Source organism: Sinocyclocheilus rhinocerous, unplaced genomic scaffold (genome assembly GCF_001515625.1).
Source record: "Sinocyclocheilus rhinocerous isolate Xijiao unplaced genomic scaffold, SAMN03320098_v1.1 scaffold154, whole genome shotgun sequence".
Classification (NCBI taxonomy): domain Eukaryota; kingdom Metazoa; phylum Chordata; class Actinopteri; order Cypriniformes; family Cyprinidae; genus Sinocyclocheilus; species Sinocyclocheilus rhinocerous.
Window position 1 is genome coordinate 630,771 of NW_015659335.1, and position 6,195 is coordinate 636,965.

Sequence of the window (6,195 nt, forward strand, 5' to 3'; positions counted from 1 at the left end):
GTAATTAATGGCATAAAGTTGATGCATGACATTCTGACTGAATTTTTTTTTTTTTACGTGTTGTTATATTTATCACTTTTATGCAGGGTAAATAGACTATTAAAGAAAACATATTGCAGCTCATTTAGGCATAGATTATCTGCTTCATATGTACGCTTCACGCGTAGCCTGATCAATCCCCTCAGGCTTTATAGCAAAACAACATTTAGTGCTACACTCGTAAACATGTTTCCACTTTTCACTTCGCAGACGCTTCAAACCCAGCCTGATTAAACCGCTCACTAATTGCAGGGACAGTCCCAGTGAGGAAAGACGTGCAAATTATGCGGTTGAAATGACATTCCAAATGGGATTAGTTGCTGTAAATGGACTCGAACTACCAGTTCTGTGCAGTTTCTGGTTTCTTTAAACCGTGGTGTAGCTGAAAGTGCCCAGATGGATGATGTTCGTCACGTCAGCAGGATCATAACCATCAGGCAGCAAATGAGACGCTACATCGAGCTCGACTCTTCAGGATCACACATAACTCCTTTTTCCAGCAAGGCTCACAGATGTTCTGTGAATTGGCAAGGAACGAGAGCCTTAACCTCGCCGGAGAGACATTTTAATCAGTCCATGAAGCGTTCAAATGTGCATTAACGCACATATGGGCGATGTTGGAGATCACGGTTCGTTTAGAGCGCGTTTGAGGAGCTGTCAACTAACTAGTGGCACGCGTTTCAGAGGACAAATTCAAGGCAGAGAGAGACATCTGTAACTGCAGTGTTCCTCAAACCACTGGAGATAATCAGATAAAGGTAGGTTCATGATAAATGAGATGACATTTGATGTTTTACATAAACAAAAAGTGTTTGTGGGCATGTACCATGTCATTAGTTCATCATGATATTTAATATGAGACTACCATGTTCCTTGTAGTACCTTATAGTTAGGGATGCACCGATACCACTTTTTCCAGTACTCGCCCGATACCGATACTTTTATTTTTGGTACTTGCCGATACCGAGTACCGATACCAATATTTTTATTGCATTTGTACATTTTTTAAATATTGGGTACAGGTCATGATATTTAATATGAGACTACCATGTTCCTTGTAGTACCTTATAGTTCCATATAAATACTATGGCAGTGGTTTTCAATGCTGGTCCTGACGACCCACCGCTCTGCACAGCTATATCTCTGTATATCTCTCTTATCTGACACTCAGTTCAGTTCAACGAACTGATGATCTGAATCAGGTGTGTTAAATAAGGGAGACATGCAAAATGTGCAGAGCGGTGGGTCCACAGGATCAAGATTGAAAACCATGTACTATGGTATATGAATATTGTTTTTTTTATATATATATATATAGGGTATATATTGATATGGCAGTTAAAAGGAAAGGCACTATTACGTTTTCATCCACAAAGACCCATTTATACTATCTGAGAAAAATATTAAGATTGATTTTACATAAACGTTTTAATTGTACTAAAGGCTAAATAGATTATTCAAATCTTATCCTGAGAAATTTTATTTTGTTTTTTTGACTGCATCTTTTTTTCTATTCAGTATAATATGTATCAATTGTCCTTATTTTTTATTGTTCAAATAATTCTGATTTCATGATTCACAGGATATAAAGTGAGAAAATATTATTTGGTAAATAAAATAAAATTCGATAAATTTATTCAAAAATCGCTGCATTAAGCATTTAATTAATACTTTACCATTTTAACTCGGACGCCCTATAAAATCTTTGTATTTTTTCCTCTTAAATTTTCTGTGGACACACAGCACCCCCTTGTGGCCCCCTGGGAGTCCCCAGTTTGAGAATCTAGGGAAAATCTAAAAATGAAGATGCCAAATCACTGCTGTCAGTAAAACAAACAGACAGCAGGCAACAGTAAGCATGATCCAAAAACAAACTCCAATTATAATCCTGAAAAGCCTAAAAGCTTTGGACAAATCCATAAGATAACTAGTCTTTTTTCAATGTCCAGATTTGACTTTACAAAGATCTCAGTAAGTGTTGAATATACCTTTAAATGTGCAACATTGTTTTGAATTAGCTTATGTAGTCAGATATTGTAACAACTATTTTTAAATTACTTCACAGTAAGTATTTTTCCTCAATATGTCACTTATAATGGTTTGAAACATAATCATATCTCGAATGACAGATAGAAGCCTGTTATTAATAACGTGTGTATTGTGTTTTATGGTCAAGTTTGTGATGGATTTCACCGTGACCCCCGCTGAGAATTCCAGTGGTGAGTTTAACTCATCTCAACATTTAAATGCAGGTAAATATATAATATTTTTGTCTGGCAACCTGAATGTGTGTCATGCAAATTAATATGTTTTATTAAAGTCAATCATATAATTTATGTGACTAATAAGGTTAGACCAACAAAAGTCATTTTTAGGGGCAAGTAGCTCTCTTACTTTCATTTTCTTAATAAGATTAATTTGCGGTTCTCTGCTTGTGTCTAGCTCTTAACTCACGATAATGTTCAGTCATGTTAAATAAACCCCGGCAGGATGATCAGGACCCTGAGACTGAGACGACCTGAATCATTTTGACAGGGTTTATTGTGTGATAATATCCTGCTTATTACTTACCACATAATGCCTAGTAATATTGTTAAAATTAGTTTATTATGTGAAAATAATGAGACCACAGCACACAAGACACATGGTTTTCTTTTTTATCCACGGTTATGTATAAAAAAAAATGATTACCAGGGACAACTGTCAAATACATAATTTAGTGATTAAATATTTACACTACTGTTCAAAAGTTTGGATTGTAAGATTTTTTAAATGTTTTTGAAAGAAGTCTTTTACACTCACCAAGGTTGCATTTATTTGATAAAGAATAAAGTAAAAACAGTATTATTGTGAAATATTATTATATTTTCAAATAACTGTTTTCTATTTGAATATAATTTAAAGTGTAATTTATTCCTTTGATGGTAAAGCTGGATTTTCAGCATTATTACTCCAGTGTCACATGATCCTTCAGAAATCATTCTAATATGCTGATTCTTATTATTTCTTATTATTACCAATGTTAAAAACAGTTTGCTGCTCAATATTTGTGTGGAAAATGTGATATATTTTTAACTGTGATATTTGTTTGATGAACATAAGTTCAAAAGATCAGTATTTATTTGAAATGGAAATCTTTCGTAATATTATAAATGTTATAAAACTATTTATTTCTTTAGAAAAAAAATCTCACTGACCCTAAACGTTTGACCAGTAGTATATATATATATATATATATATATATATTCTCAAAAAGCTTGTTTGAACTCTAAAATTAAATTTAAAAAATAATTAAAATGAAAATGTTTTTTTTAAATGGTAAACTAAAAAAATACTCTTTTTTTTTTTCTTGCAGACACTGACGAACAGTCTTCAGCCTATCTATCGCAGATCTTCTGTTTCTCCTAGGCATGCCGTTCCTCATCCACCAGCTGGTTGGAAACGGTTCGTGGTGTTTCGGTGCCACCATGTGCACCGTTATCACGGCGCTGGACTCCAACAGTCAGATCGTGAGCACCTACATTTTAACGGTCATGACTTTGGATCGATACTTGGCGACGGTTCATCCCATCCGCTTCAACCACATACGCACTCCATGCGTGGCTGTGGCAGTCGTGGGCCTGGTGTGGATCCTCTCGCTGCTGTCCATCACGCCGGTGTGGATGTACGCCGGCCTCATGCCCCTACGGGACGGATCGGTGGGATGCGCTCTGCTCCTTCCCAATCCGGCTACAGATACGTACTGGTTTACTCTCTACCAGTTTGTGCTGGCGTTCGCTTTGCCGTTGGTGATCATTTGCGTGGTGTTTTTCAAGATCCTCCAGAACATGGCCGCCACGGTGGCTCCACTTCCCCAGCACAGCCTTCTCGTGCGCACTAGAAAGGTCACTCGGATGGCCGTCGCCATATGCCTGGCGTTCTTCATTTGCTGGGCGCCTCATTACATCTTGCAGTTGGCACATCTGAGCGTGCAGCGGCCCAGTTACGCCTTCCTGTACGCCTATAATGTCGCCATTAGCATGGGCTACGCCAACAGCTGCATCAACCCGCTGCTCTACATCATGCTGAGCGAAACCTTCAAAAGACAATTCATCGTAGCCATCCGTCCAGCGCACAAAGATTTCCGGGTTGATCCGGCCGACGGGAGTGTCAGTCTCCGTCTGGTCCCTGACGGAGCGCAGCAGTCTTAGTCCTCCCGCGAGCTGTGCATTGAAACGGCACTGACTCATGCTCAACTCATTTTTGTGTCTATAATAGGCATGCAGGTGAAAAGAAGTCATGAAGGGTCTTACAGAATTGCTCATTAACAGTTCGTGGTTTGAAATGGATCTGTGATGAGACACATTTTCCTTGGCATATTTCTGTGTGGCGAAAGAGATATGAAGTAGGCCTATACACAACATTTTTCCACTGCAGTGATTCAATACCTTGCAGTAGCATTTACAGCCATTTGTTTTCTGTAAAATAGGGCTATTTAAAAGTCTCTTTTGTTCACCAAGTCTGCATTAATTAGATACATTTTGTCAATTTAAAACAACTGTTTTCTATTTTAATTTTGAAATGTATTTATTCCTGTGATGCAAAGGTAAATTTTCTTCATTGAGTCTTCAGTGTCACATGATCACATAGAAATCATTCTAACATGCTGGGTGAAAACAGTTGTGCTGCATAATATTTTTGTGGAAACTGTGATGTATTTTTTTCAGTATTCTTTGATGAATGAAATTTCAAAAGACCAGCATTTATTTGAAAGAGAATTCTTTTACTTTCGATAGATTTAATGTGTCCTTGATGAATAATATAATTAATTTCCTCTGCAGCTAAATCATTTTATCCACTCACATAGAGGCAAATAAATATGACAGGTCTATTTTCTCCTTTTCTCCTTATGTCCACAAATGTCACATTTTCTACCTCAAAAGAAAAAAAGAAAAGGTATTGTAAAGTCATTGAAAATGGTTCGTCTGAGCTGTTCTTTTTTGTTGGAAACACAATTCTAGTTTTTGATGTCAGTGTAAATGTGTATGTGAAGTTACTTGTTTTTGATATTACATGTATGTTGTCCTCTTTAAACATATCAATGTATTAAATCTTTAAAATAGTCTTTACATGTTAATATCACCACAAAATGTCCTTTATTTTAACTCAGTATTGGTATGAAGATACAGTAGGCTATGGCAAAGTTTTGTGTGTGTGTGCATGCAGAACAACACTATAGGACATATAGTTTTCACAATGCCAGCCATTGTTCTTCTGAAAAGAGACAACGTAATTTGGATGGAAAATTGTTTTTCCCCATTTTATGGGCATATTATTTTATTGAAATTAAAGTAAAAAGTATATTCTCATCAAAGGAGTTCAAAGCGCTCCATTTCCTCATGATTGCAGTGGAAAAAACAGGACAAAGCACGTGTGTTGCTGCCTTGCAGTTTCATAACACCCCTTCAGTGTCACACTCGCCAGCACAATTGTCTATGAATTTATGATTTTATTTCATATGCTTGTTAATGAGGGCTCATTATAAAGGCAGCCGCAACACCTACATACAATAAACTTCCTCTGGCTGTATAAAGGCGCCTCCGTTGAGAGGAACTAATTATCTGAACATGTGAACTAGCCTAAATAAAAGCGAACATGTCAAGAATCATAATGAATGTGTAAACAGTGTTACCACAGGAAACGAGACAGCCTGAGTTCAGTTTTGTTTCTAGGAAACGCTGTGAAACGCGTGTCGCGTTTGTTTCACGCGGCGCTCAGAGACTGTGGAGAATGTTTGGTCTGTCATGCATAAAGTGGCGTTGTTTTATTAATTCGAGCGCGCACGTGAAAACACGATGCAATAAAACTGAGTGCCTGAAACGGGGTTACAGAAATGAGCCGAACTTTCACGACGATTGTGCCTATATGAGTTTCAAGCCTTTCATCAGTACTGGCCTGGGGCACTGGCCCCCATCAAAAAAGTGTCCCCATAGATTAATACTCTTTCTTGATACTTTTTATATTTTTAAAGTGATGAATATTGTGTTAATATGAGTGGTGTAATGTACAAAAACACTGACACGTGAATTGTGGGTCATGAATTGTAAAACGTTTCACTCTGTTTAAATGTTTTACAGGTAGTCGTGCTCATGGAGAGCAGCACACAAATGTTTGGAG

The 6,195-nt window shown here is 37.1% G+C and overlaps 1 pseudogene; it reads left to right on the top strand.

Moving 5' to 3' along the window:
- The first annotated feature begins 1,252 nt into the window (after positions 1-1,252).
- LOC107723594 (melanin-concentrating hormone receptor 1-like) lies at positions 1,253-4,346 on the top strand (annotated as a pseudogene).
- The last annotated feature ends 1,849 nt before the right edge of the window (positions 4,347-6,195 follow it).